We start from the raw sequence: 12,806 nt of genomic DNA on the forward strand, positions 1-12,806 counted from the left end.
AGATCCTGCCCCTCCTCTGAAGGACAGCCTTTCAAGTCTTCGAAGAGTGCTCTCCTATCTCCCCTCAGCCTTCTTTTCTCAAGGCTAAGCAGGCCCAGTTTTTTCAGCCTTTCCTCATAGGGCTTTGTTTCCAGCCCCCTGATCCTCCTCGTCGCTCTCCTCTGAACTTGTTCCAGTTTGTCAGTATCCTTCTTGAAGTGGGGTGTCCAGAACTGGATACAGTTCTCTAGATGACGCCTAACCCATGCAGAATAGAGGAGGACTATCACATCATGGGATTTGGAGACTATACGTCTGTTAATGCATCCTAAAATAGCATTGGCCTTTTTTGCAGCCACATCACACTGTTGGCTCATATTTAACTTATGATCTACAACAATTCCAAAATCCTTCTTGCTCATAGTACTATTACTTAGCTAAGTATCCCCTCTCTTATAAAGGTGCCTTTGGGTTTGATTCCGTAGGTGTAGAACTCTGCACTTCTCCCTGTTGAAGTTCATTCTGTTGTTTTCAGCCCAGTGCTCAAGCCTATCTTGATCATTTTGAATTTTAGTTCTGTCTTCCACGACATTAGCTCTTCCACCCAATTTTGTGTCATCACCAAATTTGATAAGCATTCTTTGAACTCCCTCATCCAAGTCGTTAATAAAAATGTCAAAGTGCACCGAGCCCCAGTGCTCGTTGTTCTGAGTTTATTAAAACTGGCTTTCCTAAAGTCCAATATATACGGGCAGATACATTCTGCTTTTGTTTCTTCGAAAATCAAGAACTCAGGGAGAACATGGTCACGCTCTCCACGAGTTCCTCTTGCTCCCACTTCTTCTACCTAGTCATCTCTGTTGGTCAGAATCAAGTCAACGATAGTAAATCCTCTCGTTTCTTTCTCTAGTTTTTTGTAGGAGAAAATTATCAGCCACACAAGCCAGGAATTTCTTTCTCGGAAGGGCCATACTTGGCAGAATTTGCCTCCCAACATATATCTGGCTAACTGAAATCTCCCATTACTACTACATCATGTTTCTTTGAGATTGTTGCAATTTATTTTCCAAAAGTTTCATCTGCATCTTCTTTTTGATAGGGTGGTTGATAGTAGACTCCAATGACTATGTTCCTTTTGTTTATTGCCCCTATTATATTGATCCAGATGCTCTCAATGGGACAACCAAGCTCATCCCCTTGTATTTCTATGCAGGAATATGGCTGTTGTTGTTTTTTGACACATCATGCTACTCCAACACCTTTTCTATTCTGTTCTTTTTGAACAACTTACATTCTTCAATTGCTACATTCCATTCAACTAAGCTTATTGTGATCAGACGTTTTTGTCTGGATCCTCATTTCCTTCTGGGTGGGGAAAGAGAGGAGAAGAGAAGGGGAAAGGAGGAAGATGTATTTGCCATCTTCCTTGAGAAGTTGACTCATCTGGGGAAGGGTTTTTCTATGGATGCCCCAAGTGTGGGGCACGGTTGGGTTGATGCCTCTCCTGCATCAGCTTTTCCTGCTTGAGTCTGGAAAGATAATCAAAAACATGATCAGCTCTGAGACTGTTTTGCAATTGCTGGTTTCCCAATCTTGCCAATGAGGCTTCCACTCCCCCCCCCCATGTCCACATCCTTCCTTGAACTCTCCCCAGCTGAGCCTGTTTGCTGGTGTTTAAAAGAGCCGGCACCCTGGCCGGACGCCGGACTCCACAGCCTGCCTCGCGCCATGAAGTCTTTTGGCCTTCTCCTCCTGGTTGGGCTTCTTGCCTTCTGGGCTGAGCTGACCCCCACCCATGGCCAGCCAGGTAAGAGACCCCTCCTCTCTCACCAACAACCCCCCCCCGCCTGCCTGCACATACAGAGGCCAGTTCTCCTGTGATGCTCCGAAGGGAGCTTCCAGCTGGACCCCTGCTTTCCCTGGCCCGGACCTTTGCCCCGGGGCCTTCTCCCCTCATGCCTCCCTTCTCAGAACCTCTCTCTAGAGGCCACAAAAGGAAAGGGCCGTCTGCCCGTGGCCAGACTCTGCCTACAGCTGGTTGTCCTTGCAGAATTTTTTGCTCATCAGGTCAGCGAAGTGCAGAAGGTCATTCAGGGGAGCTCCTGAGCACAAATTAGGAGTCCTCACTCAGGGTGATCATGGCCATGTAAAATAATAATAATAATAATAAACATTATTCTGCCATTCAGGATAAAACAGGATAAAAACCTAGACTTGGATACAGGCAGCCATCAACCTGGATCCATTGCAGGCAAGCGTGCTGAAATCCTTGAGGGTGGAGGGATGGGTGGCAGATGGCCAGACATCATTCCTGGAAAGGGGTGGGAGCCACAGAGGAAGCCATCGGTGAGTCTTTATCATGAAGGTCAAGACTGAGCAAGGGACCGAGATCCTCTTGGCGAACCGTCCATCTCTGGTGCTGCTCCCTTGTGACTGAAGGTTTTATTTTAATTCAAAAAACATCCAGTTTGTGAATGTGGGATATTGGGCTTCTGTACCCATGATTCAAAAAGCCAGGAAGTGGTCTGATATTTCTGCACAATAGCATAAATACTATTTACCATATGTAAATAGTTTTCTGCCTTGCCAGCAGAAAAAAGGATGCTAAGCCTTACATAGCAAAGAGCAGCCGTCAAGATGCCCTCTTGGGTTCCCTATGATTAGGAGGTCACAAGCAGGGTTACCCCAAGGCTCAGTCCTGGGCCCAGGGCTCTATCTTTATTCATGACCTGGATGAGGGAGTGCAGGGAATGCTTGTCAAATTTGCAGATGATACCAAATTGGGTGGAATAGCTAATACCCTAGAAGAAAGAAACGATATTCAAAATGACCTTGATAGGATGGAGCACGGGGCCGAAAGCAGCAGCAGAATGACATTCAGCAGGGATAAGTGCAAAGTCCTGCACCTCGGAAAAAGAAAGCAAAGGCACAGTTGCAAGATGGGGGAGACCTGGCTCAGCAAAACCACAGTTTCTTTTTCCGAGGTGCAATACTTGGCACTTATCCCTGTTGAATGTCATTCTGTTGTTTTCAGCCCAGTGCTTGAGCCTATCCAGGTCATTTTGAATTTGGTTTCCGTCTCCCAAGTTATTAACTATTCCACCCAATTTTGTGACATCCCCACATTTGACAAATTTGTTTGACATTCCTGCTGCTCTTTGCTGCGCCATGAATGCCAAACACAACCCAAGAGGGGAAGATCCTGGCTCAGCTTTCTCTCCCCTTCCTCAGTTCCTCTTTTTTCCTCTCTCTGACCGACTGCTCCCACTGTTGCAAGCAGAGTTTGATCCGATTGCCCTATGGAGGAAGGAAGGAAGGAGGGCAGGAGCATGCAAGCCAGTACCTGCACCCTGATAAACTCTGGGACACAAGTCAGGAGGAGAGGGGCGCTGTGTGGGGTGGACCCTTTGCCCTGGCTTGTTTCAGGAGGTGTGACCAGTCGTCTCAGAGGGAGGGGAAAAAAGGGGGGGGGGAGAGAGCTGTGAAGAGGGTAAGAAGGGTGTGCAGACAGAAGGCAGCCGAGCAACCAAAATGCCCGTGAAGAGTTCAATTTGCCTGTCCACTTGCACCTGGTCAGGCAGGAGAGAAGTGACAGGCAGGTGTAGGGTTGCCAGATGTCAGGCAAAAGGAGGACAACTCCTCCTTTTTAGCCTAATATCCTCCGTCAGGCAGGCAAAGATAAAAATCTTTAAAATGTCAGGCTTTTGTATATTTTATATTATAATTTTGGATGGGAGGGGGAGAAGTGGAGGGACCCCCTTCCCCCTGGCTTTCCCCGCCCCCACCTGCCCACTTTTTGAAAAAAAAAAGCCTCCATTGAATTTATTTTTATTTTTTAACATGACTGTTTCTTGGTCGGTTCACTAAGAGACATTTATTGGCAGCTATTGTAATAAAATTGTATTGATTGTGGGTTTAATCTGGAACGATTCAAATGAAACATTCAATATGTCCTCCTTTGTCCTCCTTTTTATCTTTCTACGTCCTCCTTTTAGTACCCGTGTATCTGGCAACCCTAGGCAGGTGGGCAGGTGCTCAAAACCCTTTGAGTTTTAAAGCTCTCTCTTTTTTTCTAATCACATTTTAAAATGCCATTAATTGCAAAACGAATTCTTTGTTACAAAAGTAGATGTGGGGTCTGTGTGTGTAGGTGTCTGTTGCCTTCATGGAGCAGCAGGTGCCTGTCCAACCTGTACAGTTTCCAGGCCCAGAAGAAAGATTGGAGAATTGCACCTTTGATGAATGACGACTCCAATAAATAACCTTGTGGGCTCCTCCTGCCCAAATGGACAGGCCTAAGACAGTCCTCCAAGAGCCGGGGTGGGGCAGCAGCGAGGGCCTCAGGCTCAGATTCAGGAGCCCTGAGTTCAAAGCCCCGTTCAGCCATGGAAATTCTCTGAGGGGTGGCGGCCATGATAAAACTTCCCCTTGGACGTTTGCCATCTTCCAAAAGGCAGACAGAGAGAAACCAGTGTATGGTAGCAGATCGCGTGCCAAACAAGGGCGTAGGGGACGTGCTCGGAAGCCCTTGCTCAAGGATGGCAGGGGTCAGCCTGAGCATCCCTTCGAGCATTGGGCTTACCTCAAAAACCCTCTTCAGGTTGTCCTCCCTCAGAAGCAACTTGCGGGCACAAGACGGGACTGAGATGGCATTGCAGGTCTCACAGCCGTTCAGTGGCAACAGGCATAGGAGTGGCATGAGAGCCACTAATTCCTTATAGGAATGCTTTGGGAATTAGGAATGCTTTATGGTAGGGCAACCCCAGACCCCACCTGGTAACACATATTTGCTTTATCCTGGCTGTCTTGAATCAACTGCCCAGCCATTTAACTCAATCTCTTGAACCTAAATTTTGTGCAAAGAGAGGGAAATGCTGAAGAGTTTCAACCATATCCAGTCTTCGTCATTCCTATATACATACATTTTTTTAATAGTTACCATGTACCTCTGATTAACAGCTACTTTTACATAGGGAAGCCTCCAGCCGGTTTCTCTAGACTCCTTCCGGCTCCATCCGTCTGTCTTCTGAGAAGGCAGCAGCAGAAGCGGCAGTGAGCGCCAGATTCGGAAGACAGGTGGAGGCTGTAGGTTGACCTAAGAGACATGGCGAAAATACCTGAAATATAGCCGTTTGTTTCTTAAGTTGCCACAATATTTTTTAAATTCTTTATTCTTTATTTTTCATTTGTTTTTGGCCTGAGATGCTAGCACAAACTATTTATTTTATTTATTTTATTTATTGTATTTTTACCCCGCCTATCTGGTCAGATGACCACTCAAGGCGGCTAAAGTGGCTACCTCTTCTTAAACCACAACCGTAATATTACTGCTATGTTTACAATTGTAGCCTTAAAAGGGGGGGGTGGTTTCATCTTCCACAGGCCATGAAGGTTTTCCCACGACCCTCGCCTTTTCAGTGACGTTTATCATGGCAACTCCAGGATGAAGCCAAAGATTCCCGAGGGGTCCACTAATTGTTCCAACGAGGGAGGGGCTGCTTCCAATTCTACCAGGGAGACTAATGATTTTTCTTCTCTTTTCCGCACAGCAATCTGCCGCCTTCCTAAGGTTGTAGGAAACTGTCAAGCCTACTTCCCCCGTTATTACTTCAACCCGAGTTTAAACAGGTGTGTGAGGTTCATTTATGGTGGTTGCGGAGGGAACGCAAACAATTTTAAGACTTACGAGGAATGTCTTCGCACCTGTAAAGGTAAGCTGGATCAGACTTGACAGGGTCTCCAGGAGGGAAGGTGTGTCATTTGGTACCATCCCTGCATCCGAGTGCCCTCGGGCGAACCCCCTTCGGTCCCCAGCAGCCTGCCTTCAATTTGCCAGTATTGTGAAGGGGATGCAGAAGAGAGTCTGGGAGGTGGAGGGGCCAAGGAAGTGGGGGAAAAGCATTTTTTTCAAAGTGTGCATTAGAGCAGTGAAGATGCGCTGCATCACTTTAAAAACAGCATTAGATATGCGTATCACAAGTTAAATGTGCGCATTAGGTATGTGTACTGGATACACCATACCTAATACACATACCTAACTTGTAATACATATAAATCCAATAAATAAATAATATATAGCTAATGCTATTTTTAAATCCAATACTGAGTAGGCATCCTTCAGTCTCGAGAGACTATGGTCACATGCTCTGAATAGAGGTCTTGGAACAGCATCTAGTGCAGCTGAGAAGGCCAACTCGAGAGTAACACAATCCCTTCCACATTGAGGACAAATACAATCTTGTCCCCTGTCCTGCTCCCTGATTTGGCTGGTTTTGGGACTGCCTCTTTGCCTCGGCCTGCTGGACAAGGGTCTCTTCAAATTGGAAGAACTAATGCTGTGCATATCCACTGCTCTATCACACAGTTAAAAATGTTCTTGTTTTTTCACTTCTGGGTCCCTCCACAAAGCTGAGGAAGTGTTTAACTTGCCAAGAAGATGAAATGGCTGTCTTCACCATATTGGCAAATTGACAGCCAGGGGATCACTTTGGTTCATTTCCAGCAATTGTGTGGGCTGGATATAAAATTAATTTATTTAATTTAATTTTTTCTTTTTTCTTTTCTTAACTATTATTTATTATTTTTAGTATGTTTGTTAATAATGGATGTTAATGGATTCATATTGTTTTGTATTTTTTTTTCTGTTGTTAGCCGCTCAGAGTGGTATAATTATACTAGATGGGCGGGATATAAATCAAATAAATAAATAAATAAATAAATAAATAAATAAATAAATAAATAAAACAAAATGGAGGAAACCTACTGCCACTAAAAAAGTCATAAATAATAATATATAAAGGTAGTAGCTGAGCGGAAAGTGGCAATGGCAAATTGCTGCTAAACTTTCCGTACCGTGAAATCCCTATGATGGGTCAGGCCAAAATACAACTAGAGATACTGCTGAAAAATGAGACTCCCAGGTTGTAAAGCTGTCAATCAGCTACTGGAAAAAAAGCAGAGGACAAGTACGACTAGCTCTGTTGTGAATGACACAACTGGATTAAAGCTAAAAGGACAGCTAGTGGCTGATGTGCATAGAAGTAAAAGGAAAGTCTGATGCTGCACAATAGATACAATTGAAATATGGAATGTGGGAAATATAGATCAAGGTAAACTGTAAACTGTAAAGCAAGAAACAGAATATTTAAACATGGCACGTTTGGCCTGAATTTTTTTTTTCATATCTTGAACCATATTACTACTGTTTTTTTATTATTACATGTTTTTATTATATCTATTATTGTTAGCTGCCCAGAGTAGACTTCAGTCTAGATGGGCGAGGAATAATTTAAATAAATAAATAAAATTTCAGTAAAAAGTGGACTGTAATAGGATTTTTTCAGTAAGACACCTACAACATGTTCGACTCTGGAAATGACGAACCCAGAAGAAATGGAGTGGATCTAATACTGAAGCAAGATATGGCACAGGCAGTTAGAATCTATAATGCTATTTCTGACTGAATGACATCAATCCGACTCTGTGAAAAATCTATCAAAACAACCATCATTCAAGTCTACCCTTCATCTACAGATGCTGAAGAAGATGAAACTGAAAACTTTTAAGCATGTAGGAATAAACTGATCACACACTAAAGCAAGGCATAATTATAATTATTGATGATCAGAACGCCTAAATAGGAAACAAAGCAGACCTAAATGTCACTGGAAATTTTGGTCTAGAGTCAGAAATACAGTAGGACAATGACTCACAGAATTATGTGGAGACAACAATCTGCTTATTGCAATTGGTTCAAGCAATCAAACACATAATTGTACATGTGAATGTCACCAAATGGTCAATATAGACTACATAATTGGAAGCAGAAGATAGAGAAGCTGTATTCTATCTGCCAAAACAAGACCAGGAGCAGATTGTGGTACTGATCAAAAAGTGTTAATATCCAACATTAGAATAAGACTGAAAAAGAACACTAACAGAATTGTAGTGCCAAAATAGAATTTGAACAACCTTCCTCATTTTGGTCTACTTGCCAAATGTGGACGGGGTGGTGTTATAAACAGCGTTCTTGAAATGTTCCCATCGTTCAGGTGCATTTGCACCAGCTTAGCCTGGAAGAGTTTCCTCAAGCACTTGGGCAAATTCTTCCACTTTTCTCTGATCACAAGTCTTGCTGATGTCAATACGTGGTCTTCCTTCCTTTTTATGTGATACAATCTCTTTGTTTGCAATTTTACTCTGCTGCACACCAGGGAGTGATCAGTATCACAATCAGCACCCTGATAACTCTGTGTGATCATAATACAGTACTAGGAAGGCTAGAACATCTAGTGAGAATTAATTCGAGCTGATGCCAGTGCTTCGATCTTGGATGTCTCCAAGAGACTCTGTGTCGAAGCTTCGTATTAAAGAACATGTTGCTGACACAAAGATCATAATAACAGCAAAACTCCAGCAAGCGTTGGCTTTTTTCGTTCATCTTCCCAATGCAGCCTAGATAAGTGGGCTAAGAATTGTGATCAGCACCAAATCTAGCATTAAAGTTTCCGAGAATGAACAGCGGTGCTCTTGCAGGGATTTTTTTGGTAGCAGCTGCCAGATTGTCATAGAATTTGTCTTTGCCTTCTGCTGTAGATGACAGTGTTGGTGGCATATGCGCTAATGAGGGTGACCAGTCCTACTGATGAGTGGAGCTGCAGAGACAGGATTCTTTCTCTCTCCGCAGTAGGTGGAACAATGGATCTCAGCAGAATATTTCTGATCACAAAGCCAACACCGTATTCCCTGGTCTCATTCAATGGTTTTCCCTGCCAGAAGAATGAGAAGTCTTTTTCTTTGGCAGATCCCGAGTCTGGCAATCTCGTCTCTTGCAGGGCAACAATGTCCATCTACAGTCTACTCAGTTCCATGTCGATGACAGCTGTCTTGAGCACATTGTCTATTTCCTGCAGGTCATCAGAAAAGCCAGAGGACATTGTCCAAATATTCCAGGTGCCCAACTTTAGGGCAGAAGTTTTCTTATGATTGTTGCATGGTGCAGGGTTATCGATCTGCTTGTCAGCTTTCACCCTAAACCCCATGCACCCCATGAGGTTAAAAAACCATGATGAGGCAGCACTTTACTGGCTGGTGGCTGGAAAAATGCATTGGCAAAACACCTACCATGTTCTCTAGACTCACAAAGAAAGTATGGCTTAATAAGAAGCTGACGGCATAGACCAAGATCCAGATCTATAGAGCCTGTGTCCTGAGCACACTCCTGTCCTGCAGTGAGTCCTGGACCCTTTGTGCATGGCAGGAGAGGAAGCTGAACAGCTTCCATATGCATTGTCTCCAATGCATTTTTGGTATCACCTGGCAAGACAAAATTCCAACTAGAGTAGTCCTAGAATGAGCTGGAATTGTTAGCATGTATACATTACTGAAACAGCGACGTCTACATTGGTTCGGATATGTCGTGAGAATGACTGACGGTTGGATTTCAAAAGATCTCCTATGTGGAGAATTAGTGCAGGGAAATCGCCCCAGAGGGAGACCACAGCTACGATACAAGGATACCTGCAAGCGGGATCTGAGGGCCTTGGGAATGGACCTCAACAGATGGGAAACCTTGACCTCTGAACATTCAGCCTGGAGGCAGGCGGTGCATCAGGGCCTCTCCCAATTTGTAGAGACCCTCGTCCAACAGGCTGAGACTGAAGGATGCCTACAGTAGTGGCCTGATTAATATAAAATCCACATAAGGAACAATTTTGTCTCGCTAGACTTAATTGACTATGAACCAGAACAACTTTAGATTGAAACCAAAGACATCATTAGGGGAAAATGCAAAAAGACAATTCCTGTAGTAAAACAAAAAGAAAACCTAGATAGATGACAGAAGAAACACGTAAACGCCACTCTCCACAGACACCGTGTGGTTTCAAGGGAGTGGCTGCTTCCACCACCCCTGTTCTCTCAGAGACCTCACAGTGTGGCCAGTTTTGTTCTGCAGCCACTCCGGGAGAAAACTGGATCCCCATTCCACACCGCCATGTCCACCTTGACCTGCTGGGAGGAGCAGTGGGTTCCGCCTGAGTAGTTTTTTGCTCTTCAAGTCCTCTGACTGTTTTCTGTTTCAGGGAAACCAGGAACCTGCCCTAAGCCTCGTCCAGGTACTATCACCACCTGTGACGTAAGATGCGAGAATGACTGGGTGTGCCCTGGGAAGCAGAAGTGCTGTCACTATGGGTGCAGGATTGCATGCATGGCCCCCATCTAAGGTGAGTTAAGTAGGAAAACAGGCTGCCCTGGGTGCTGAATGGCAGTTAAGGTTAACCCATCATCCCCCCTAAGAACGTGGTGTCCATCTTCGAAGCCAGGTTCTCTTCCCTCTCAGGCACATTGCCTTCAGCTCTAGAAACAGCGCTGGGGGTGGCACCCTTCGACCAGCAGAGTCTTTAGGGCCACCTGGGGAGAGGTGGCTCATGATGCTTCTCCTGGCCAGTGATGTCCCTCGTGGACACCTTCGGAGCCTGAGCCATCCTCCACCCACCTCTGCTTGTCGGCTTTCATTTTTATTACTGCCCTCATGTTTTAGTGGGGAAATGTCCCTCCTCATCCTCATCGAGGTATGGACATCACCTGTGATGTAAGGTGGAAGAGTGAGACGTAGTTTGTGGTGCTTCTCCTGGCCACTGACAGGCCTCAAGGACACCTTCGGGGTCTGAGAAACTGTCCACTCTTGTTGTCCTTAATTCTTTTTTTACCACCACAATCTTTTAACAGGAAAATGATTTACTTTGGTAGCATCTATACAAAAGAACATTCTGGTTACTCTTTTTTAAATGTTCAGAATGAGCTTGGGAGGAAAGGACCATCTTGCAGGCCAGGGACTAGAAATGCCCCCCCAAAAGCCATCCTAAACCACCCGTGACATGGCATGCCTCGTGGGTCGCTTCTCCCGACAGGTGAATGAGTAGCGCTCTCCCAGGCCGGCGGGGGCATTCATATCAACAACAGAAAGGCTCCTGGGATGGAGAGCCAAGGCTTCTGGGTCTCCACAGCTGAACCAGACAGGGCGGCTGTCACTCAGAGGAGGTCTCATATGGTATCTCATAATCCAGGAAAATAGGCTCAAATACGAGAAGACCGGCAGAGCAGGACACACAACTGCAGTGTGTGCATGGGGTGAGATTTGGCAATTCGGTATGCACAAAACTTCCTCCCCCAGTTTGTTCCTGATCCTAACCCATGGCCAAACCATTGTCTGTTCTTGCACTGCCAAATATATCTGAGGTGTGGCTCTTTCCTGTTGAGTATGTAACAGTCTTTTTTGGGAGGTCAACATTTATTAGGGCCATGCCTCTGCTTAATCTCAGTCAGGAAGCACAAACAGAAAATACCTTAACCTGAATCTGGTTCACACGGGACCTGGATCGCTTGATGATGGGCTGAAATGAAGGTGGGGAAGTCAAGAGTGTGGACTTGATTCCATGAGTTGAATTTCTAAACTGGATGCCCATTTTGAACAAGCTGGCCCAGACTGAGACCTGTGGGCAGCCCAGGGTGTTAGCATCCCATGGCAGGATCTTCTCACACCTCTTGTTGTGGACTCCGGCCTTCTTTCACCAATCCTCTCCCCACCACCCCACCTTCTACCCCTCCAAGACAGGCTGCTTTGGAACAAGAGCTCCACTCAGGCCCAGGAAGCTTCCCTGTGGGTTGTCCTTACGGTGGGTCAGAGGAAGCCTTTGTCCCGGCCTGCCCTCTTCACAACACCCAAAAACTGATTCCCCCCGTTTTTCCTTTCTTTCCACAGCAGGCCCTGGAGAAGCACCTGGAGATTTTGACTGAAATTGGCCCTCTGAACGTCTCTAACACAACCCACTTCCATCCTCCCTCAGGAGGTTGAACCATGATACAGTAGTTGTTCAAAGTTTCCTCTCCCCTTCAGTAAAGGCACCTATTCATTTGCAGGGCGGTGTCTGTGTGTGATTTGTCTGACCACCCTCCTTTTTCTACAGCTGCATCAACAGTCTCTGGGGGTTCATGTGTAGGGGAGAGTGAACGGGAGGAGAAGGCAGGCACATACTGGATGGGATTGGTGGAAGACACAAAAGAGAGCGAGGTTGTGTGTTTTGGGATCTTTGTCTGCCTGCAGCTCTGTGGTCTGGTTCAAGCCCAGGGTGCTGAGGCTTGGGCTATAGCTGGAAGGACGGACGCTGAGATGCTGACTTGTCTTGCAGGGGGGACTAGCAGTTGTAAAGTATAAAGTGTGAGGTGGTGTGTAGGACTGAATGAAGAGCAGAGTTTTGCTTGTGCAACTACGGGAGTTCATCCATGGTGGGCCTGAGAGACCGCTCCCCCCCACCAACCTTGAACCCTGGAAAGCTAACTGAATCAGGTGGAAACCTGTCCTTTTCTTCGCCAATGATAAGGCAGAGCAAGACATCCTTAATGAATCCCAAGGCAAGCTAGTCACCTAACAGATCACACACTTTTAATCACACACAGACTCTCTTTATATATATATAAAGTGGTGCCCCTCATAGCGATGATAATCTGTTCCAAAAAAATCATCGCTATATGGATTCGTCGCTATGCGGGGCAAAAAAGCCCATAGGAATGCATTAAAACATGTTTAATGCATTCCTATGGGCAAAAAACTCACCGTTATGCAGAAATCCTCCATACGGCTGCCATTTTCGCTGCCCAGTAAGCGAGGAAAGGGTGTGAAAACACTGCCATTTTTTTTTACCCAGTGGCCATTTTAGAACCGCCGATCAGCTGTTTTCAAAACATCGCTATGCGAAAATCAGTAAGCGAAACGCTTACCGATCATCACAAAGCGATGTTTTGCCATCTAAAACATTGCAATGCGATCA

General features: G+C 45.4%; 1 pseudogene across 1 annotated transcript; it reads left to right on the forward strand.

Moving 5' to 3' along the window:
• Positions 1-1,629: 1,629 nt before the first annotated feature.
• Positions 1,630-10,201, forward strand: LOC144588807 (kunitz-type serine protease inhibitor spermatin pseudogene; annotated as a pseudogene). Its single transcript, XR_013544520.1, has 3 exons — positions 1,630-1,786; positions 5,529-5,690; positions 10,062-10,201. The product of XR_013544520.1 is annotated as a kunitz-type serine protease inhibitor spermatin pseudogene (transcript).
• Positions 10,202-12,806: the final 2,605 nt, after the last annotated feature.

This window comes from Pogona vitticeps, chromosome 4 (assembly GCF_051106095.1).
Source record: "Pogona vitticeps strain Pit_001003342236 chromosome 4, PviZW2.1, whole genome shotgun sequence".
Lineage (NCBI taxonomy): Eukaryota > Metazoa > Chordata > Lepidosauria > Squamata > Agamidae > Pogona > Pogona vitticeps.